The sequence below is a fragment of the Natator depressus genome, chromosome 3 (genome assembly GCF_965152275.1).
Source record: "Natator depressus isolate rNatDep1 chromosome 3, rNatDep2.hap1, whole genome shotgun sequence".
NCBI lineage: Eukaryota > Metazoa > Chordata > Testudines > Cheloniidae > Natator > Natator depressus.
This window is the reverse complement of record NC_134236.1, coordinates 164,718,298-164,742,884: the sequence shown is the minus strand read 5'-3', so window position 1 is coordinate 164,742,884 and position 24,587 is coordinate 164,718,298. Positions and strand designations below refer to the sequence as shown.

At 40.5% G+C, this 24,587-nt stretch overlaps 1 protein-coding gene across 5 annotated transcripts in view; it reads right to left on the bottom strand.

Moving 5' to 3' along the window:
* ESRRG (estrogen related receptor gamma) overlaps positions 1–24,587 on the bottom strand; it is a 476,445-nt gene that overhangs the window by 231,548 nt on the left and 220,310 nt on the right. The window lies entirely within an intron of this gene.

Below are 24,587 nucleotides of genomic sequence, written 5' to 3'. Positions count from 1 at the left end.
TAGTGTGTCATCTGCTAATTTTCTCATCTCACTTCTCACCCCCTTTTACAGATATGTTAAAAACAATATACAGGTAGCAGCTTCCTTCCACTGCCAACATGCCCCAATCCTAGCCTGTAGGTCTCATCTTGTGGGGTGAGAAGGCAGTCTAATGTTCATGACCTTGTAGTCCTTGACCTCTCTTCTGAGACTGCCAGAAACTGGACCACTTCACACAACCATCCATCTAGATAGCCCTCAGTTGGCAATGATTTTCCCTCATTACCAACCTGTGCTGAATTTCAAATGAAGAGGTGAATGGCTCCGTGGTCCACACTGTCTGCTGGAGTAAGAGCGTACACCCACTGAATCAACATGCCAGATTTTGATCTCAATTACATGTGTGTAAGTCCAGTAAATTCAGGACAATGGAATTACACCAAGATTTACACCACTGTAAAAGAGATCAAAATCTGTCCCAATGGAGTTCCACCTGCTTTTACTATTGACGAATTCGATCCCATATCTCACTGCCAAAACCCTGCACTCTCAACTCCCCTGCTGTTTTCATTTTAATTCAAAAAGCTGCTCCCTGGACTGATACCCCATAGAACTAAAGTAAGCTGTGGGCGGTGGTGTAGGGATCAGGTGGATGTAACAGTTTAATCTTAGTTGCACCATCACTTTCTGTCACTTACAATTCATCACACTGCGTTACGTAACTAAGTGTATGAATTACAAAGCAGTCATCAAATGCTAATAGTAGCCTGCGCTGAATATCAGTTACCTTGTATTCCTATTTCACTGGTTTCCGAAGTTTGGGGGAAATGATTTGATTTGAAGATTTCATTTATTTTGAAATTTTAAAAATGTTTCTTTTTTCAACTAGCTTTGCTGCTTTGCATAAATGACTCCCACAAATTATCTTTTTGAAATAGTTTCACTTAATTTAGTAGCATCATCAAAGGCTCTGATGGAAAACAGAACTTAACCTTCCCTAGGACAACCGGTTTCTCAGCACCACTTGGTCATTCTCTTCGCAGCTTGGCCTTTGCACAAAGGAGCAGCTAACTAGTTACACCAAAATAAAAGCCAGCCCAGAGTTCAGGCAAATCCCTAATGTACTCCCTGACAAGACCCCTGCAATCTTCATTTTTAAAGTTGCAGGAGCCCAACAGCCTCTCTGTGATTTCTGGGAAAGGTCCATGGGGGCCACATGGACTTAAAAGCGCAAAATACCCTGGTGCCTTTCAGGAAAGAATATGCACATACTCCAGAGCACATGACATTTTGAATATAGAGGTGCTGAGAGAAGCTGCCAAATCTGGTGAGACTTATAACGTTACAAACACAGACCGAGTGGCCAGGTGTTTGGGAGCTCTAATGAGACAGGGAATTTGAATGGCCCTGTTGGGAAAGTGGGTGGTTTTGAGTAAAGTGTCTATTGCAGATATGGTGGCGGGAGGGTTGTTGAATAACAAGAGCCTGAGAAGAGTTGCAGAGAGGGATGAAGAAAAGGAGGACTTGTAGCACCTTAGAGACTAACAAATTTATTTGAGCATAAGCTTTCGTGAGCGACAGCTCACTTCATCGGATGCATTCAGTGGAAAATACAGTGGGGAGATTTATATACACAGAGAACATGAAACAATGGGTGTTACCATACACACTGTAATGAGAGTGATCAGGTAAGGTGAGCTATTACCAGCAGGAGAGCCGGGGGGTGGGAGGGGGGAATTGTTGAAATCATGGTGGAATTCCTTAAGGGCTTCTTTTCCATGGGTCCAGATGATGAAGATGTCATCAATGTAGTGCAAGTAGAGTAGGGGCATTAGGGGACGAGAGCTGAAGAAGCGTTATTCTAAGTCAGCCATAACAATGTTGGCATACCGTGGGGACATGCGGGTACCCGTAGCAGTGCCGCTGATTTGAAGGTATACATTGTCCCCAAATGTGAAATAGTTATGGGTGAGGACAAAGTCACAAAGTTCAGCCACCAGGTTTGCCGTGACATTATCGGGGATACTGTTCCTGACGGCTTGTAGTCCATCTTTGTGTGGAATGTTGGTGTAGAGGGCTTCTACATCCATAGTGGCTAGGATGATTTTCAGGAAGATCACCGATGGATTGTAGTTTCCTCAGGAAGCCAGTGGTGTCTCGAAGATAGCTGGTAGCGTAGGGCCTGAGGAGGGAGTCTACATAGCCAGACAATCCTGCTGTCAAGGTGCCAATGCCTGAGATGATGGAGCATCCAGGATTTCCAGGTTTATATGGATCTTGGGTAGCAGATAGAATACCCCTGGTCGAGGTTCCAGGGGCGTGTCTGTGCGGATTTGTTCTTGTAATTTTTCAGGGAGTTTCTTGAGCAAATGCTGTAGTTGCTTTTGGTAACCCTCAGTGGGATCAGAGGGTAATGGCTTGTAGAAAGTGGTGCTGGAGAGCTGCCTAGCAGCCTCTTGTTCATATTCAGACCTATTCAATGCTGGAACCCGGTTAGAGTTTGGTGGGAGGAAGACATTGAAGGGAAGGCTGCCTTCTGCTGAAGTTAAGACAAGAGACTGCAGCGAAGCAGGGAGTGTAGGAATACTGGGGATATAGCTATTCTCTGGGAGGAAGTGGGAAGCCAGGAGACTATTAAAGAAACTGCAGAGAAAGAGGGATAAGGAACCTCAAAACGTTCAGATTAGCATCTGAACTCTTTGGTACCCCTATTTAAAAAACAAACCTCCAAATCTTTTGAAGAAGTTCATCCAACAACAATTTGCAGACTTATTTATCCTTGCCCTTCCATATCAAAATATTTCACCACTATGATTCATTGTAGCCTTTACCCTTCACCTACAGGGCCAAAGCCTACACTCCTTACTCAAGCAAACTCCCACGGGAGTTTTGTCTGAGTAAGGACTTCAGGACTGGACCCGCAGATTATAACCAGTGTTGTGGCATTTTGTAATATATTTGCAAGAAAGATGTTTTAGGATGACCAAAAAATAAAAATATGAAAAGGAAAGAAACGAGCTGCAGACATATTACAGAATTTGAAAGTTCTTCAGGCCCAGTATTATGTCAAGGGAGCTCTTACAAGTTAGCAGTGTTTTATGTATTAATCTAACATGCTTTTTTCACAGCATCAATTGTTATACTGTGGATATGAACATTAAGTGTTAATTAAGGTCTGTATTGAGGGGTGTGTGGAGGGAGACACATTGCAGAGGGAACCCCAGGAGCAGTTCTGACTGACTCAGCCCCGCTGCTCCTTGCTCCCTTTGGGAAGGCTAGCTCCACTAGCCATATAGTCCTAGCGCAGTGCTGGTGCTCTCTAGTAAAGTGCACAGGGAACAGTACAGGGGTAATAGGATCTTAATCCCCCTCCCGCTTTGTGCGGCAATGTAGGGCTGTTCATAGATTCATAGAAATTTAGGTCAGAAGGGACCATTATGATCATCTAGACCTCCTGCACAACGCAGGCCACAGAATTTCACTCACCACTCCTGCAAAAAACCTCACACCTATATCTGTGCTATTGAAGACTTCAAGGAGCAGAGAATCCTCCAGCAAGTGACCCATGCTATAGAGGAAGGCGAAAAACCTCCAGGGCCTCTTCCAATCTGCTCTGGAGGAAAATTCCTTCCCGACCCCAAATATGGCCATCAGCTAAACCCTGAGCATATGGGCGAGATTCATCAGCCAGATACTACGGAAAATTCTTTCCTGGGTAACTCGGATCCCACCCCATCTAATATCCCATCACAGACCATTGGGCCTATTTACCATGAATATTTAATTACTAAAACCATGTTATCCCATCATACCTGTTCAGAATCTGTCCCTAACACAATAACATGTACATGAATAGCAAAGATCTAAAAAACTCCAATTCACAGTAAAATTCCTCATTGCTCGTGTTCCAGCCCGGGATGCAGCTAGGCAGTTTTACTTTTCATATAAATACCACAGAGGACTATGGCCCATATAAGGAATTCTGAGCTTAAGATATGTTATTTGAAAAAAACAAAGCTGTTTTTAAGGATCTCTGTGTCAAGGTGTTGACAGGCTCAAAACAGAATCAAATCTAAAAATAGTATTAAAAAACAAAAAACAAAACAAAACAAAAACCAATAGTATGGTCCTGATCCTAGAAATGCCATCAGTCATTCTGAAAAAGGACAATGACATGGTCCAAATCCCACTTAGTCTGTTTTACAGTTTCCATTCCACATCTTGCAAGTTGCCCATACAGGAAAATTTATTCTGAGCATTGCAATGCCATGACGTTGCCTTGCTACACAGCTTTGCAACACAACAGTATTGCATCATGACCTCATCACATCACGTCAATGCGCCATAACCAACTGACACTATGTCCTCATGTACTTACAAATCTCATTTCATGAAAGGGCATATTCACAACAGTTTAATGAGGTACCATCGCAAAGTGTTGTAATTATGTCCTTATGACAAGGAAAAAAATAAATAGATGGAAGCCTTTCTGTCTACTGAACCACCCACGATAAACTCAGGGTGCTCATTTTGATAATGACTGCAGGGTGTTGCATGCACCTGATTTGGACACAAGTATCCACATTACCCTGTCTGTTCCATTTGCTTCCTCAGCTCAGCTCTTATACACAAGCCAGAAAGCAAAATTTACCAAAATCCCATTCACAGGAAGAGTGAACCAAAACAAATCTGGCAAGTCAATTTTTAACGCTGCTAGTCTTGGCTCTGAGCCTGTAAGCCCTGGAGGGCCCAAAATACTCCGTCTACATCAAGTAAAGCTTTCTTTAATACGGCCTTGAAACTTAAAGCCAGTTGTTTCAAGTATTTTTTTAAAAGGTGTTCTTTGCCTAGACCTCTGACATTAATATTCATAGTTAAGATTTTAAACTGCTTGATTTATGATGGAAACAGTTACAGATCCTTAGCAGTAGTGCCAGATCCTTAACTCTAGTGGTGCTAATAAGTGCAGCTAAATTCCTTAAAAAAAATAGCAAAGAACATTGCACTTGCTAGAAGATGACTGAGTAACTCATTCACGGCTGTGCCACTTATGAGTAATGGCATGATTCCCTCATTCTTTGACTGTTAAGTATTTTCTCTCTGTCTCTGTCTTCGCCTGTATATATTAATATATAATCTCCATGTTGGTTATCAAGATGCATGCAAACAATATCTGGTGTTCTTCAGGAAAGAAAAAGAACATTTTAGGCAGCTACTGAGAAATTAACTTTGCAGTCAAGGTTCTAACCTGTTCATTTACTGGAATCAATATGCATCATTTCCAAACTATCTTTATTTTACTGTTTGTTTAAAAAAAGTTAGTGTATAACTGAAGAATTAGGTCAGTTTCATTAGAACTTCTAAGTAAGTAGTTCTCTCTTTAAAAGAACACTGGCTCTGCTTTTAAGAATATTCCAAGATTGATTTTGTCAATAGAGTTCAGAAAAGGGCTAATGATTATCATTAAAGAAAGCCCAGAGTGATTTTAGGAACTTATCTTTCTGTATTTTACTCCTTTTATCAAATGGTGGGATCTTGGAAGGAAGTCACTTCAGACAACAATTCAGGTTGAGAGAGACAGAGACAGAGAAAATTTTCCATAAGAGGAAAAAAATACTTCAGATTTTTTTTTTAAAGCAGCGAGTGGGGAGAGAGGAGGCTGTTCACTTTGGAAGATGATAAAACAAACTCTGAAGATAGTAGTGATGTGCTGTTCCCTAAGGTGAACTAATATGAAATGTTAAGAGAGAAGGAGGCAATGAAGAACATTAGCACATATACCCTAAAATATTTTCCTTCATAATTCTATTGCTCCAATTACTGCCCTTAGTAGTTCAATCCACATACATTATTAACTGTTCTCTCTAAAGAAATGCTGCCTAAATTCCTAGAGCGCCTGGCCCTTTCCTTAGCTACAGCTCGTGTCCCCTTGGTTTTGTGTTTGACACTAGCTCAAATTGCCTTGTAGAGTCTATCCACTTTATTCGTTGGAGAAGTTTCTCTTACAGACCAAATGTCTCCTTTGCTGACCTTTCTTATTACATCTTAGTATTTATCATAACCTCTTTATTTACTGTTTCTCTCACAGTTTTACCTTTGCTTTTCTTACAATTTCTTAAACTCTTCATTTTAGCTTTCCAATCCTCTTTACTCAATGCATTAGGACCCAGTCTTGCAAGAGACTGAGCACCCTGAATTCCCTCTGATTTCAAAGGGAGTTGAAGACACTCAGCTCCTCACTGGATTAGGCTCTTATATTCTGTACACATTGTTACCTGTTCTTATATTCTGGATGACAAATTTGCACTTTTCATCTGCTTTATCTATTTTATTTTTTGCTGAACTTATTACCAGCTGCTACTCACACAGTCCTTGGATGCATATTTTCTTTGAACACCTGCCATTTCTTCTCTGAGGCTTTTCTTTGGATTTCTTTCCATTTAATCAGATACTTCCTGCCTTCCTCCAAAATTCACAAGGACCAATTTTCCCTGAATCACTCCAGGCCACATTGTCAGTAGTATCTTGTAAGTCTTGTGAGTGGAAATTAAAAAAAAAAAAAAAAAAAAAGAGTAGCTAGATGTGGAAATTCACAACGGGGCATAGAAACACAGGAGCGTTGAGTGCACCAAATGGACGGAATGCAGTGACTGTGCAAAGGAGAAAAGCAACTGCTCATTATGGTCCCCCTCAATTGCATAGCGACTTCTTTCCTCTCTGCATCTACAGCAATGGAGGCCTGCTTTGCAAGGCCATAGGGAAAGATGAAGACACTGTTACAGTCACATTATGGGACATGTTCCCCATTAAGTTCATGAGGACCCTGGTACTCTAGCAGTCTCAATCAGTTTCCATATGTTGCTTTTTACTCCGTTGATAATGTCCACACAAAGGAGTAAGCACCAGTCAATGCCTTGGGTGTGTCAAGACCCAGAAAATGTGTGGAGACAGGGTCTGGACATGAGGAAACCCAAAAATCCATGCAGTTTCCCCTTGTGGGTTCCAGGTTCTGCAATTATCGCAGGCGAATCCCCCTCTTAAGTCTACAACATCAGAGTCCTCCCATCTAAAAGGGACATTGGCCAAAAAATGGTAAAAAGCCAGAGGCTACAAATCTGTCTATACTTCCCACTCCTTTTAATGGTGAAAAGTAGCATGAGGGCCCAGATTCAGGTCACCATGTCCACAAATGTATTGCTCAGTTTATTGCTCCACTTAGTGTGTCCCAGTTCAGATCCCAGCAGTTGAAATCTCCCATAATTACTCAGTTTGTTCTTTTAATAAATCTTTTTGATTCCTATTATTTCCTCACCACACTATCTCAGTTACTTAGGTATTTCCCTTTTCATATAAGGATACGCCTCCTCACTATTGCCTTCTTCTTTGATCTCCTCTAAAGAGTCTGAAATTACTGACTAGCCACCTCTGTGCTGATTTTCCTGCTTGCAAAACAAATGAACTATGCATTTCTGAATTCAGGAAGAAGGTAAACTCCATGAAGCCTCAAGGACTTGCCCAATTTTCTAAAAGCAGATAGGTCATAGGGTGAGATCCTGGCCCCACTGATATCAATGGCAAAACTCTCATTTATTTCAATGGGGTCAGGATTCCACCCAGAGCAACGGTTTCCTTACAAAATCCCTGCTTTTCCTATATCTAAGGTAGTCATATATAAAGGAGATTATTTTATCAATGTTTTACTCCTTTTTAATGAGATTTATAAGATAGTTTTATTACTTTTGGCCCCAGATTAAAAATAAAACACTCCAGTTTGTTATTCCCTATGTTATTAGTTTGGGGGAAAGCTTTTTTGGCCAGTATCTTTAAACAATAAAAATAAAAATCTCACTCAAATTAACATTGAATAATTCATGAGCTCTGATTTTACATTATTTTGGCACCTTTCTCTTGTTTAAATGGCCATCGCTGTGTCTGTCACTAAACAACAGTTCTTAGGTGTTTTCACCTTGGATTGCAGTTTTTGAGCTGATTATATTTTCAAAATGTGCCTTCTGAGAAGATGCTCTGAGCAGATTGTACAAACATTCATGCCCAAAGCTTGAAAAAGAAGTGCTGAGGAAACCTTCTGCCAGAATTGGGAAGTACTACGTTTTATAATTATGAAGTTTCTTTACACTTTTAAATCTAGCTTTAAACCAACGGTCTAACACTGTAGCAGCAAAACAGTGCCACTGGAGTAGTAGGACTTCTAAGGTACATGTTGTCACACAGTATTTTTAATTTAAAAGCACAGCCCATATTACCCTTTAAGATACAATTAAAACAGCAAATATGATTTGATTTATTAAAAGTCACTAATGGGCAATGCTAGCCAGCTGGGTTCAATCTACAAGAGAAAGAATGATGGATGAATTGATGGATTCATAGTTCACTCAGCAACCAATCCATACAACCGCTTCAGTGGCAGGTTTGTGGGAAGTAGTGCAGTCAGACACAATAAATAAATAAATAAATAAATTGTACTTCTACGGTATTTTTCACCTCAGTATTTCAAAGAACTTTACAGACACTTAATGAAGCCTCACAACATCTGCTTGAGGTAGGTCAATGTTGTTCTACATACGGGTAAACTGACGTACAAAAAGGTTGCGTGACTCGTTCAAGGTCACACAGTGAGTCAGTGGCAGAGCCAGGAACAACTCCCAGTAAACTTGACTCCCAGTAGCCTGACTTAACCACTAGATAATGAATGTTCCCTTCTTTGTCAGTGACACTACACTAGGAACAGTGATTGCAGCCATTTTGGAAAGAAGCAGGTAAAATGCTACCAAAATAGATGAAAATGGAAACTAGAGAAAATATATAAAGAGATAAAAATACATACTCCCTCCCCTCCAAAAATGATTGGGAAAATCACTGACTATACACAAGTAAGCAGATCCATTAGATTTTTTTTAGTTAATTAAGAGTGTTTCCTTTTTTTAAATTGAAGACTATCATTATTTAACTGGAGTCCTAAAATACAGTCTTTAGCAAATTTTTTATGTTAGTGTCTGGATGTGTAAACCAAACCATTGTGGTAACATTTTTCAAATGTTTTGCTTGTGTGTGGAGTGGGGGGGGGAAACAGATGGAGAATACTATAATGAATTGAAATGTTCTATTTAAAAACTGTTTGTCAGCTGTAGTTAAGTTGACACTGTCAGCATGGCAACAAATCACAACACTTTGTGTGTTATGCTGCATGCTCAGGTTTGCTACAAAGAGTTGAGTTGTTGGAAATTTGAGGTTTTTGAGCAGCTTAGCAAGTAGAACCACACAACAGGCAGTGGCTAAAACTCAGCTTTCTAAAGCAAACAGAATGGTACAGGAAAACGTCGTGGGCTTATTTGTTCTTATAATAAACTGATTGTCACCTCTATTATGCTGTACCCAGATTAAAAAATAAATAAAACTAAACCAATCTACATAAACAAAATCATTTAAAACTACAAAAAAGGGCTCAGGTCTTTGATAATGGCCTACGGACTCTTTCAGCTCAAGGTCACTGGCTCAAATCAAGTTCATTCTAGATGTAATTCAAAGTCATTACCATCAGATTGCTGTTCAAATTGCAGCCTATGTAAAATGCACTTTTGGTCTCTCTGCAGTCCCTAGCGGACTGGAGCTCACACACACACTTAAAAAAAAAAACACACCATTTCAACTGGTGCCTTTGTTGACATGCTCAGCCAAGGATTGTGTGGGCACAGAGACGGAACTCTCTGAACACCTTTGGAGTTGTATCTCCAACTCAGGGTGGAGGCACCATGGCAAGTGGGGTCAGAAAGCTTGCAGTGATTCTACATGCAGCATATCTGTTCCATATGGGACTTCAACTCCCAGGATTATCAGTTTGGGATCTTTCGTCACCACTAAAGGAATCTTTTAAAATGAGAAAAAGGACAGTTTACCTACTTTTAACGTAATGTCCTAATAAGAGGCATGTGAATCTTTGTAGTGGAGGAAAGAGTAAGAGTATAGTTCAAAGCAACGGAGAATCAGGTCCATGAACCCTGGCCCCAAATCTAACCCAGACCTGGATCCAAACACCAACGTTTGGCCCACCAGTAGTTACAATGATTAAAGATTATGGACTATATTGCAGAATTTACCAAAATTTTCCCAAATTCAGACTTATGCTGTCTTCTTACAAGAGACTTTTGTAACTTCAGAGGCATACTACTTTGATACACTCCGCAATCCCAAACAACTCTGGATTAATTCAAATGTGGGGTTTTTTTTTTAGTTTACATTTTTTTTGCATTCGTTTTAGGCAAGCAAGGTCAAAAATGAGGCATGAAGCCCAAGAAACACAAAAGACTGATGTCTTCTGATATCACAAGTAACTCCACTGAAACCAATGGAGCAATGTTTGAGTAAAAATAGTGTAAATGAGTGGAGAATAAGGCCCAAATACTCTTTATTTGGTCCTAATTATGCCCCTTTTTGGAGGAGTGGGGGAGAAATGTGTGAAAAACAGCCTATTCAATAGACCATAAATAATGAAAATAGCCCTATGCAGCTCACAACCTCCTATGGCAATAGCTGTTCAAAAATAGCACCATTATTAAACATCCTAGCAGATACAGAACATTATTTCCTATGCTTTTTATTTTATTATATTTCATTTTTTAAATCTTCCCAATAGTTTTGGGGCTGGATATATATTTTTTTCCAGTTCTCATGCACAAAGAAACAGAATGTCATGAATGAAAATCAGACATAGGTTTTAACAGCAAGGACTTGATTTATTAATGCTTTAAACAAGTTTCATGCATTAAAGATCCCTGTTCAGAACATGACATGTTCTTTCTTTAAAAACAGCTACACACTTTAAGACGAGTGACATGATCCAAATGGTCTAGGCTGACTTTGATGGCTATTCTAATGCAGAACAGGAATGTCTAACTGAGTATTCGTGTATATCATTGCTTTAAACCAAAGGGGGAAAAGGGGAGCAAAAACAAAGTTTAGTTAAAATGAAGTATCCTTCCCACAAAACTTCAACTTTCATCTCACCTTCTGTACTGGCTGCCATCTCTCAAGACGATGAGAGCATTCATTAAACATCTATCCCATTCAGAGCTGAAATTCAGCCTTTGTTAAGTATCTATTCTGTTAAGGGTCTTGTCACAAATATAAAGGGATGGGTAACCACCTTTCTGTATCCAGAACTATAAAATCCCTCCTGGCCAGAGGCAAAACCCTTTCACTCTAAAGGGTTAAGAAGCTAAGATAACCTCGCTGGCACCTGACCAAAATGACCAATGAGGAGACAAGTTACTTTCAAAGCTGGAGGGGCGGGGGGAACAAAGGGTCCTGTCTGTGTGTGTGTATGTGAGTGATGCTTTTGCCGGGACCAGAGCAGGAATGCAGGTCAGAACTCCTGTAAAGAGTTAGTAAGCAATCTAGTTAGATATGTGTTAGATTCTCTTTTTTTTAAATGGCTGATAAAATAAGTTGTGCTGAATGGGATGTATATTCCTGTTTTTGTGTCTTTTTGTAACTTAAGGTTTTACCTAGAGGGAATCTCTATGTTTTGAATCTGATTACCCTGTAAGGTATTTACCATCCTGATTACAGAGGTGATTCTTTTACTTTTTCTTTAATTAAAATTCTTCTTTTAAGAACCTGCTTGCTTTTTCATTGTTCTTAAGATCCAAGGGTTTGGGTCTGTGTTCACCTATGCAAATTGGTGAGGATTTTTATCAAGCCTTCCCTAGGAAAGGAGGTGTAGGGCTTGGGGGGATATTTTGGGGGGGAAGACGTCTCCAAGTGGGCTCTTTCCCTGTTCTTTGTTTAACACGCTTCATGGTGGCAGCATAAGGTCCAAGGACAAAAGGTAAAAGTTTGTACCTTGGGGAAGTTTTAACCTAAGCTGGTAAGAATAAGCTTAGGGGGTCTTTCATGCAGGTCCCAACATCTGTACCCTAGAGTTCAGAGTGGGGAAGGAACCTTGACAGGTCTGATGCAAAGTCCACTGAATTCAATGGAAAGACCCCCCATTGACTTCCCATGCCTTTGGAACTGTGGTAATTACACTGAATAAATCACAAAGTAACAGCACAAAATAATACTACTAGACATTTTTATGGAGAGAAAGAGTAAAGAATAGAGAGAAAATCACAGAGACAGAGGGATACAATGGTATGGTACAGGGTGCAGATGAAAATATTTTTAATTGGTATAACACCTTTCTTGAGAAAAATCTTGAAGGACTTCACATAAAAACATATCAATCACATATTTTATATGTTAGTGTTAATATAGTATAAACACACAAAAATGGGAAACTCAGAATTTAATGTAAAGATGAAAACATGCTATCATCTTAACTCTGTTCCTTTGCAAATGGATTATGATAGTCTTATAATTATATGATCATGTTAAGATACAGACCATACAAAGAGAACATCCAAAGTTACAGAAAAAAAATAAAATAGAATACAATGTTTCATTATCAGCGCATATCAAGACTGTCATACATCACATGTATAAGTGGTAGAATTAGGTAGTGCATTCATCCCGAACTTGCACATTGACTGACCTCAATCTTACTATTGTACTCATGTTTTGTTTTTTGCATCTAGCTTCAATCAGTCTTAAAAAGAAGGAAAAAGCTCCCTCTTGCTGAATATAAACAATCAGACCTTTAAAAGTGCGAGATTGATGTTCTTCAAACTAGGTTTGTTTCTTAAATCTCAGTCCAATATACACAACAAACCAAGTATGAAGAACATCAGTTCAATACTTTTAAAATAACGAATGTTTGAAGGCTGAACCAATTTTGAAAAGTCCACATTTCACTAGCTGCACTTATTTCCAAATTTAGGGCCAGATTCTGTGCAGCTGAGCAGTACCTTACTCCACATGCCGGCGGACTGAAATAAAACAGAATGTTTTCTTTGGGTCTAGCCTGCATGACCACACAAAGGAGTTATGTGGCCATAATAAGCTCTCTTGCACTAGTTACCCAGACAGCAGGCAGCAGCACAAAGAGAGAAGCTTCTGTGGGACTGCTACTTCCCATCCCTGTGCAATTGGGCAGGAGTAAACCAGGCAAGGGCTGGGCAAGAAGCTTGGTTCACTCCACCAATACATCAGCTAGCGCAGCTATCCCAATTTGGGGAAGGAAGTTCTCTGCAGCAGGTACAGAACACATAGGAGAATCTAGCTTTTAGCAACCAGGGCACAAAACCGTTTGCTCATTTTTTGATGCAGCCAAAGATCCATTAAGGAGTGATGGTAAGTAAATTTTTTGTTCTTGAGAGCCAATGTGGTTCAGTGGATAGGCTACAGAAGACCTGGGTTCTAGTGCCTGCTCTGACTCTGACCTGCTGTGCGAGTTCCGGCAAACCACTTCACTCCCTTTGATAAAGCTCTTTGAGATCTCCATATGTAAAGTGCTTTAAGAGCTAAGTATTGTTCCAAAGGAAAAGAAAATTTCTGACTGGTCATTCCTCCAGTGTAAGCCTTTTTTTTCCTCCCCACACTAGGGCTTCTCCCTTCCTTAGGGCACGCATTACATTGTCCTTTCTCACTTGGAGAACACTCAGGTAAGATTCCCTTGGGAGCCTGTCAATTCAGTTCTTAGTTTGGTTACAGGAATTGCTGCATAGCAACCTGAATATTCCTTTTCCCAGGAGCACAGCAAACTGATCTCAGCTACAACTTGATCAACTCAATCATGATCTCAGCTACCTCAGTGTAAATATGAAGTAGCTCCAATGAAATTGACGGAGTTACTCTGGACTCACGCCTATGTAAATGAGACCAGAAAGTGGCCCTATGGAGGTCAGAGACTTGGCCCCTTAAGTGCTTAACTTAGACTATCTTTCTTGCTGTGTCCTTCTCTTCCCCTTCTGTTTCCTCCCTGTCCCTCTGTGCTCATCACTTCCCCTCTGTCCTCTTTCCTCTCCCTCCTTTCCTTGCTATGTCCCCTTTCAGGTTCAACTTGTCTGCTCCCTTCTCCTGACATCTCTCCCACATCAAACTCCTCCACAAATGCAGACTTGCATGATCTCATTCCTGTCCTCTGCGTCCACTCCTCCCCACACACACCGACAATGAAGACAAGAACATAAGAATGGCCATAATGGATCAGACCAAAGGTCCATCTAGCCCAGTCTCCTGTCTTCCAAAGGAGGCCAATGCCAGGTGCCCCAGAGGGAATGAACAGAACAGGTAATCATCAAGTGATCCATCCCCTGTTGCCCATTCCCAGCTTCTGGCAAACAGAGGCTAGGGACACCATCCCTGCCCATCCTGCCTAATAGCCATTGATGGACTCATCCTCCATTAATTTATCTAGTTCTTTTTTGAACCCTGTTATAGTTTTGGCCTTCACAACATCCTCTGGCAAAGAGTCCCACCGGTTGACTGTGCGTTATGTGAAGAAATACTTCCTTTTGTTTGTTTTAAACCTGCTGCCTATTAATTTCATTGGCTGGCCCCTAGTTCTTGTGTTATGAGAAGGAGTAAATAACACTTCCTTATTTACTTTCTCCACATCAGTCATGACCTCGATCATATAGACCTCGATCATATCCCCCCCCTTAGTCATCTCTTTTCCAAGCTGAAAAGTCCCAGTCTTATTAATCTCTCCTCATATGGAAGCCGTTCCATACCCCTAATCATTTTGTTGGCCTTTTCTGAACCTTTTCCAATTCCAACATATCTTTTTTGAGATGGGGTGAACACATGTGCACGCAGTATTCAAGATATGGACGTACCGTGGGCTTATATAGAGGCAGTATGATATTTTCTGTCTTATTATCTATCCCTTTCTTAATGATTCCCAACATTCTGTTAGCTTTTTTGACTGCCACTGCACATTGAGTGCATGTTTCCAGAGAACTATCCACAATGACTCCAAGATCTTTTTCTTGAGTGGCAACAGCTAATTTAGACCCCATCATTTCATATGTAGAGTTGGGATTAAGACAGCTGCTTCAAGCAAAGGTCAGCTGGCTCCACTTCTCTGAATCCAATGGAGTTGAGGAAAACATTCCTTGTCAACACCCTGGGCCAGATCCTCAGTTGGTGTCAATCAGCATAGTTCCGCTGAAGTCAATGGAACTACACCAATTTAGACCAGCGGAGGAACTGGTCCATTGGCTAGAACAGTCATTTTCACCACTGTCCTCATGACAACCAGAATTCAGGTCTTCAGCATGGCAATGAAAGAGACTTCATATGCCAATGATTCACACAGTTCATCAGAGAATTGGCTGGGAGAAAACAACAAGCATTGTGAAATAACACACTCACCAGTGAAGAAAGGCCAATGTACGATCCTGAGTTTGTGTGCGAACAAAACTCGTGGTAAATTCAGAAATCTGAGGCAATCTTAATCACAGGTCAAATTGTGAGCTATTTAGCGCAGTTTTTACTCAATCCTTACTTAGGCAAACTTCTACTGAAGGACTTGGCCTACAGGAAGGAAAAGTGGCTTTTTCACCACTGTGTCAACAGAGGCTTTATCGCTACTCTAAATCTATGTCTTTAATCCAATAGTGAACATATGTGACCACACTTTAAGAGTGAAGGACCAATGTTAGAACCCAATAACATTCTATTTTTTATTTTTAAAGCCAAACTCTTGTCTCCCCCATTCAGAAGATCTGCCATAAATCTCAGCAGAGGAAGAACTGTTTTGGGTGGACTGACAATTAGCATGTTGTCGCTATTATTCCTGATCTCCGTAGAGCTATCACACATGATTTGTTAAATCTCTAATTTCACATCATATCCCATAACTATTCCTCACTGGTCCGCCCCTAGCCTAAGCAAGGATTGAGGTAAGTCTTAATAGTAGCGCAGAAAAAGTAAGTGATACCAGAGTAATTTATTGTCTTTCCTCCTCTCTTACTATTTCTCTAAATGTGGTCCCAAGGTTGCTGCCAGGATGTTTTGGTAGAGTGAATGGGGGAGAGGAGATAAGAATAGATACTGTTGCTGGTTATTTATAGCCTTTACCCAGAGTTTCAGAAACAAATATGCAGAGGATGAGGGCAAGGGTACTGTCTGTAAATCTGAAAGTAAGCTAAAAAAAAACCCTTGTATATAGCTCTCTGGTGGATTTTTCGAAGGTTAAATAAATGATATTTAACAGTCTTCTGCTGTAAAATCTCTCCCTGAGACCAAAGCTACAGGCAATAATGTGAAAAGCAACCCAAAGCAGCCTCACAATTAGTAAATCAACCTGCAAGAATCTTAGAATTTCCCACACAAAGCCTGTGACATGTTCACACATACACATGCTTAAAAAGGATGTAATCCTGGTCTCATTATAGTCAATAGGAATTTTGCCAGTGATTTGAATGGAGCCAGGATTTCACCCAATGCTTGTTTCAACATAACTGTCATAATCTGGGAAATCGAGAGAGAGAGAAATGTACTCAGCTCTATTTGATTCTGAACTCACTCTAGAGCAATATTGGTGTGAATGCCACACTCAGAATCACCCTTCTCTCACCATCTCCTGGAACTGTTCTTTTTGCAGCCATGAAGCAATATCATCAATAGGTCAGAGCAGGGGCTGGAAATCAGAACTCCTTGGTTCCTTCCTGACTCTGCAAGTGACTGATTTTGTGACCTTGGGCAAATCACTTAACTTCTCTGTCTCTCAAGTTTTCGATTTGTAAAAGGAGAGAGAGAAAAATATTTATATGCTTCACAGAGGTGTTGCAAGACTGCATCAAGTAAGATTTGTAAAATGTTTCCAGATCCTTGGATGAAAGGACTGCATACACTGCAAATACCAAATATTAATATATATTTTTAGCAGGCTACACACTTGCAACTCTGACTGAATACTAGCCAAACTGTGATTGTGGAAGTAGAATTTGACCACTTTTCTCAACATGTTTAAGAAAGTTCAAGGAACGGAGGTGAATGCATACTGTAATGGGATTACTCATTGGTATCACACCGAATTCAATTTAAAATGCCCTTTTTTTGGTGAAATATTTAACTCCCACTGCATAGTTCAATATAAATTTACAATGAGGTTCACTGAGTTATTTAAGAGGCCTTGTATGCATTCATAGTTGTGCACTTAACTTTCTAGGCATAAATGGTAATGACATGACAACAAGATAACAAAAGACTCAGGGTTTCTGACAATGATAAAAGACAATTGGGGGGTAAGGGAGAGGGAGACGGTCCATGGGGCGATCTTAAGATTTTTCTGTGGGAAATGGGACAGTGTAAAACACACTGTGCCCATATGACCCATTGCTTATAAGAATTTAGGTACATTAGATAAATTACACTGACATATTACAATATAATTAAAAATCCCTAACTCACACACATGAACTCCCTCAGCTGCATAAGGAGTCAAGAGACTGACATAGAGATACAAAATTACATCTTGCTATCCCACTTTCTTCTTCTGATATTTCAATTCAACCGTTGTTTGGGTAGTATCTGCACCTTGAAACAGATGAGTAAAAAAACAATCCCCATAAGTTAAACGATCCTTCTCTCGGTTCTTTTTTGTTATTCTACTATGGTGGTTGTTGGAATGCAGTGATAGGCTTGCTTACACTATGTGCCCCAGGCAGGTTATGATCAAAATTACAGTCCATACAGTTTCAAGTGGAAGACGAAGATTTATTTCAAAGCAGTGCAAACTTACTGTCTCCCCCTCACTCTTCTCTCTTTTCATTTCTTTCGTGGGTAGTTATTAACAGGTCTTATGCACGGAGTATTTTTAAAGAGGGGATTCAAATGAAGGGAAGTTGGCTGTTTGGCACACAAAATAAAAGAGACATTGTTCCCAAGTGGAAGAGAGGCATGGTAGAAGAGTTTGGTAGGAGAACAAGATGAGAAACAGGAAAGATTACATCAGGAGAGTAGGAAGGAATCAGAGAAGTGAAGGCAGGGAAAAGACCTAAAAAATGAGGATAAAAGTAGGGGCCAGATTTACTGGTGTGCTCCAGCTGTTTTGCTCTGCTCTGGTTACACAAGATAGCCGTAAACTCAATGTAACTGGCAAAAATGGGTTCATGTCTATTCTGTGTCTCCAGGCAGCTAGAAAGTACCAGTGAGACCATTCCTAACTCTTGATGCAGAAGAAAAGGGTAAACAAGAGTGATATTATCTCAGAGAGAGGAACATTTCAAAGATTTCTTGAGCATAGCAGGGCAAGCAACTTTTGAATAAGATTATAAATAAATCCTCTGTGTTTGGAGTATCAACAGAATATTTACAATTGGCCAGATTCTGCTTGCATCAGCATAAATCTGGAATACCTCACTGATGACAGTACAGTTGGTCTGGATTTAACTGAGAGCAGGTTCTGGTCCTTCATGGGATAATGATCAGAGTGAACAGATCTTGCCCAGAGCTTATGGCAACCTCTACTAACGCTGTACGTTTTCCGTTAAGAGGACATTCTGCAGCAGCGGAAACCCTTACCGGATGCATCACTGACTTGGGATATTTTACCTAATATCCAATATTGTATGGGTGAATACTCATGAAAGTGAACCCCTGTTTATTCACACCCCAGGGATAATATAATCATACCACTGGCCAGTGGCTCCACCTTCCTTCATGTATACAGTTAATGTAGTAAAATTATTCTGTGGCTGACTCTGAAACATCAGCCTCACCGATATAGTTTTTATTTTAAGAATGCTGAAGTCGCTGCAGAACTTAACAGAATCAGACTTATAGGGCCCCCAGGTGCAGTTTGGCTCCACTTAAGAAATGCATCCTTGATTCTCTGCCTCACTTGAGCAAAGATTGCTTACTTGTCGAAACTGTAAGCACTGACCCAGAGGCATAAACTAATATATCCTGTAAGGTCTGAGTCTTAAGGCAGCCAAACTCATTTGGGAACAACAGTTGGAGGTATCCCAGATCTTTAAGAGTGAAACTGTTACTTTTTGCCTGTATGGAATCTTTTGACGTATTGCACGCTTAAAAAAAAATACAGATTAGAAGTATTGCAATATTCTGTGCAGAAATTAGCCTTTTCGTTTCCTCTTTAGACCAGCTACCAATTGTCTGATTGTTCAAGTCCCAGACACAAAACCCAGACCAAGTGCATATACATTCACCTAATATTTCCAAATAAAATGTATTAGAAAGCACTTTTAAAAAAACGTATCGGTCTCATTCTCCAGAACACATTGAAGGCTAAATTCTGCTATGAGCTACACTGGTGTAAACCTGGAGTAATTTAACTGATGACGACGGAATTACTCAAATTCTTACAGCAATTTATCTGAAAGGTGAATTTGGTTGAGTAAAGACTGTGGGCCAGATGTCCCAAAATCTTCACTGACATACAGCCAGCATCCTGCCCCCATTGCTAGGAAGTGGTCAGAATGCTCTGTACTCCAGCAGTCCCTGGGGCAGCATAATGACCCATTACTGGCTGCTACAAGTCAGCATGAATTAGAATAGCCCTGAAGTTACTCCGAAGTACATCAGCGCTGGGACCCATGAAGAGCCAGTCCTAGCATTGAGGAGTTTCAAATGGCTCCTTTGTGGCTTCCCCCTCAACTACACCCAGTGGGGCACAGCTGAGGATGCAGTCCTGTCTATGTGAAGCAATTACTAATACTTTGGATACTCACTATGCAGGGCTAGACAGGAGACTTACAAGTGAGCAAGCGCTTTATATTACATTTCAGACTGCCGAATCAAAAGATACTAAGTCCAATGAAATAGAAGAGGTAAAAAAATATATAAAATTTCAATAAAAATCCTGTTTTTCCTGCTTGCACATAGAGTGTGAAACTAAAAGCATTCATATATCACAGCTTGGAATCCCAGACCATTCTTTCCAAAGCACTAGTCATAGACAGATTTGGGTTTTTTTAAGATATCAGACATTCTTTAATATCAGACATTAAGATTAAGACATTCTCCTTTTAGGGAAAATGATTATAGAACAGTTAAAACAAAATCATGAATCATGCCTATCAATGGGGAAGGATAAACATGTACGGTATGGTTTCAGCTGATCTGTCTGGATAAGGGATTGAAAAAATGTATAGACTTAGATATCATCACTTTTCGTAGCCTGATACAGTCTTTATCTCTGGAGCACTATGAAAAATACTGCAAGTGCTCTGGTAAAGGCAGTTTCTGTGATAGAGAAAACTGACTTTGAATCTAATCTGTTCTACATTTCAAACACACTTTTGTGCTATGAAAAAATTCTCATTCATATACTTTATTGTGTTTTGCTTGTCCTTCTCCTTTTCACAACTCTCTAGGTGGACAGACAAAAATTGTGTTTAAAAGGCCTGTGTAAGGCTTACCTGGGGTGCAGGAAGAGTATTCGAATGGTGAAAAGGAGCCCTTCACTTCTTATATCCTTTTAGGCATGTGTGGGGCTTAGACCATTTGCATCAGCACATCTATATTTTCCGTTTCAGCAAACCTGTTAAACCCAGACCTATACACAGGAATTGCATAGGTTTAACTAAATACATTTCGAAATCAGTTCAACTTTTGCACATAGCCAATCCCCAAGTCTCCCAAATCTAGTGGTTCTCTCCTACCATTGGGAATTGTCTCTCCCACTTCTTCAAATATGGAGAAATGCAAAGGACAGTCCAATTTGCAAAACTATATGTGGGAGTGACACATTATTGACCCTCACTAAAGTTCAACCACTCCCCCATTAAAAAAAGCGCATTACAGAAACTGTAGTGATGAATATGGTATTGCATACAGCAGAAAGAACTACATATAATAAACACAACACATGCTGCCATCAGCCAAGAACCAGCCAACTCAACTACATACACAAGATTTAGCTGCTAGCCAGACCATACAGCCAGGAACTGTATCACATTTCTCCAGATCACAAAACTGGACTAGAATAAGCCAAAGTAGTATTAAATGTGTGTGAGACAAGGAACACAGTAACCAAAACTATCTCCCCAGAATGTATCACTTCTTTAAGACATAATTTATACTAAAAGAAAAATTAATGCAAGAAAAAAAAAAACTATTCTCCTTTCCCCTGCCCAGGAACACAGTGATTCTCAGTTGCAACCATAAGTAGTAACCATACCCTAGAAAGAACATTCTGAAGGAATTCTCAATCTTTTTTATAATGTGGACTGCATCATGACAGAGGGATTGTCTCACGAACGCTTTACCACTCTTTCAAGGCTTCAATTCTCCTCCCATTCATAATCATAAAGCTATAGCAGCTACAGCAATTGCTTACTTGGAAAAGTCGTATTAAGAAAGGACTTAATGTACTTTTATCTGTCTTTTCATGCAGTTTAACAGCTGGAAACAAGAAGGATCACCAGGACCACATGACCTGCCAGCTCCCCACAGACTACCTGCAAGAACTGCTCAGATCCTGTTTTGAGAATCCCTGGTATTCTGTGTGTTAAATCCTCCAATTTTCTTGTTCATCTGTGTTATACCCTACACTCCACTTCCATTGAAAATGTTAGATCTTAAATCCCTGTATCTTTGAACATATGTATGCATTGTACAACATTTTCAAACTGGGCTATCCAAAAGTTTAAACATTTTGTTAATTATTCATATGCTCCCTTGTTCCTGTATGATTAAAGAATACCAGAGACTAATTCTTTAAAATAGATTGAAGTACAATACTTTTTGGCAGAGGAATTCCTCATATTCCCTAATCAAACCCTCATTAGTAAGGAAGGAAATGAAATGGATTCCAGATATATACAAGCCAACACAAGCAATTGGTGCTAGAAAGACAAGGCACATTATGAAAATTTAACACCTCTTGACTCAGGTGTTTGCTCGGCCAGAAATCCATTATCACTTTGTCACAAAAGCTCTTAACATGCAAAAATATGAATTCTGAAGATGCAAAAAACAACATGCACAACTAAGTGGCCAACTGAAAACATGTCTCCATATCTTTCCACTTGTGTTCTACAAGAACTAGCAGGGATTTTAGAAACAGAAGCCCCTGTAGAACAATTGGAACACTGATAGAGAAGACTGGAGGAGGAGGGAAAACTCCTCAGTGCATTTCACTGAAGTTTGGAAATATTTGGTGTCCTTACATTTAACCCTGACTGAACCAAAAATCCCTTTTTCTAAAGCGAGGGAGGAAGTGTGAATAATTCAATTCATTTTACTCTACGATTGTGAAATCTGAGCTCCATCCATAACCACTGACTCAGGGGTAGTCCAGTCGGGAAATGAACCGAGAGGCCCGCAGTGTTTGGGCACCCCTTCAGTTATAAAATATCTGCCAAGAAAATAACACCTCTACTTCCTTGGACTCCACATCTGTTGTTTCTACCCTCTCTCTTCCATTCACCAGACTGAGGCTAAAGTTCTCTTCCTCTAAGCATGACACCACCACCCCACTTCTCATGTCTCTCCATTCTTGATTCTTCCTGCCTCCTTCTTCAGCAAATTCAAACTCCTTAACCTCACTGCCCAAGGCTCTACACAGCGATAACTCCTGTGCACATCTTGGCTCTCATTCCAGACCCTTCGTGAATTTGTTTGATTGGTTTTAATTAAAATAAGCCCAACAATACCTCTGGGCACATCATTCTTTGTTCATCTCTCACAGACTTTAATTGTCCCTTACTTTTTTTCATTCTTCTCTCTATGCCTAGAACACCCTTCCTTCCCAAACTCCCATCCTTTCTACACGTGAGCTTTTTTTTGGTTATGATTTGACCAGAAACCCACCCAGCTATGACTTCATGACACAATCCTTCAATTTAGGAGATATGTAAACAAAAACAAACAAACAAAAAAAGCTTAACAAATCATTTGCCCAATTTAAACGATGCATTCTGCTTTTACATTGCATACCTCTCTCCACCCTGTTTTTGCTGATTTAGACTGGAAACTATTATTAATTATGATTAGCTGTACTGTGATAATGCCTAGGAGAGCTAGTCATGGACCAGGCCCCACTGTGCTAGACATTGTACAAACACAAGACTAAAAGACAGTCCTTACCCCCAAAGAACTTTCAGGACTGACCCAGAGATTGGGCTAGGTGATACAAATGCACTTGGAGAGACAACCTGCCACTAACATGTGACATTAACCCCTCGGTCCCTGAAACCATTTCATATGTCAAGATATGCTCCTCCCCCAGTTGTCTCTAGGCTCCCAGCCACACATACACACCTCCCAGGCTCAGGATCTGTTCCCTCCACCAAACTCCTTTGGCACCACTCTGTCTATCCTCCCTCTACACATTACATCCTCGTCCTCTGTCTCTATCTCCCTTCTATCCCATTGCTTAAACTTCTGCCTCCTTTACCCCACCACATTCCTTACATTCTCTCAGACCTCCCCTGCACTCCCCATCCAGTTCTCTCTCTCCTATCTCCAGGGCCTCCATTTCTCTGACCCCAGTTCTCACCCTCCTTTCTCTGGATCCCCTAATTCTCTGCTGCACCCCCTAGTCCTCCCCCCAAAAAAATTTCTGCCACCATCCTTTCTGCTCTTCTTTTGCCTCCTCCAGTTCTCTCTGTCCTTCTGTTACCCCAATTTCTACCTACACCCAGTTCTTTCTCCCTTTGGGGCTCCCAGATCTTTGCCACACATTAATTCTTTAGCTCCATATTGTCTTTGCCCCCTTGCTCTCTGTTCCCTGCAGCTGTAGCCCATGCTGTCTGCTCCCCCCAAGTTCTCCCTTTCACTTCCCTCTGCTTCTCCAGTTCTTTGCCCCTCCCTATGGGGCACCAGCAAGCTCCCCAGATGCTTTGCTTTGAACTCACAGTACCGTGAGGTGCTACTCTGCTGCAAGTGGCTTGTGAGAGCACACCATGTGGTAGGCATGGTCAGGCCCCTTGTAACTTCCAGTTGCTGAGGGCAGAAGAAGGGCAACTAAGGGCAGCATTTCAAAGCACTCAGTTCCTACACTGGGGATTGCACAGATCACTCCGTTTAGGGAGAGGCCAAAGCAGGAGCTAAGAAGGAAGCCAGCCAGCAGTACAAAAAAATCAGACTGCTCCACGGGTGAGCACTGCAGCAGAGCTGTTTCTACAAAGAGTTGGAGGGGACCCAATTAGCATTTGCTAGCCATGCCACCCTGAGATCCACCCCCATACAACTCCAATGAACAGGGCAAAAGTCCCACAGAAATCCTGCACCTACAGTTCTGCAAACTACTAACAAACATCCTTCGAAATTTTTTCCAACAATGGTTGCAGGGCAGATGTTTGACAATTTCCTTTGCATATGATCACTGCAGTAAAAAGAACAGTCAGTTTCTGGTGCCACCTCACTCAGTACAACATACATTTCCTCCATCACAAAGCCCTAAAAGATCTGGAAAAGAAACCAGATAGATATTTGTAAATAGCAACGCTCAGTAGAATTAAAGGCCTAATTTTACACTCTCAGTGTAAATCAGAAGTAACTGCCCAGGAGTCAATGTGATTACACCTGTGATAAAACAGGTATGAGACCAGAATCAGGCCACGTGCTTGTTTCACTGTATTCCCTTTAGCAACACTGCATGCCTTGTCATGCAAATGAACCGACTAAAATCGCACTGCAAGAGGAGAAGCAAGATAATCATGATTTTAAAAAATGTTTGGAAGCACACTACTATGTGGTGTTTGATTATGATCATCTGAAACATTATAAATTAT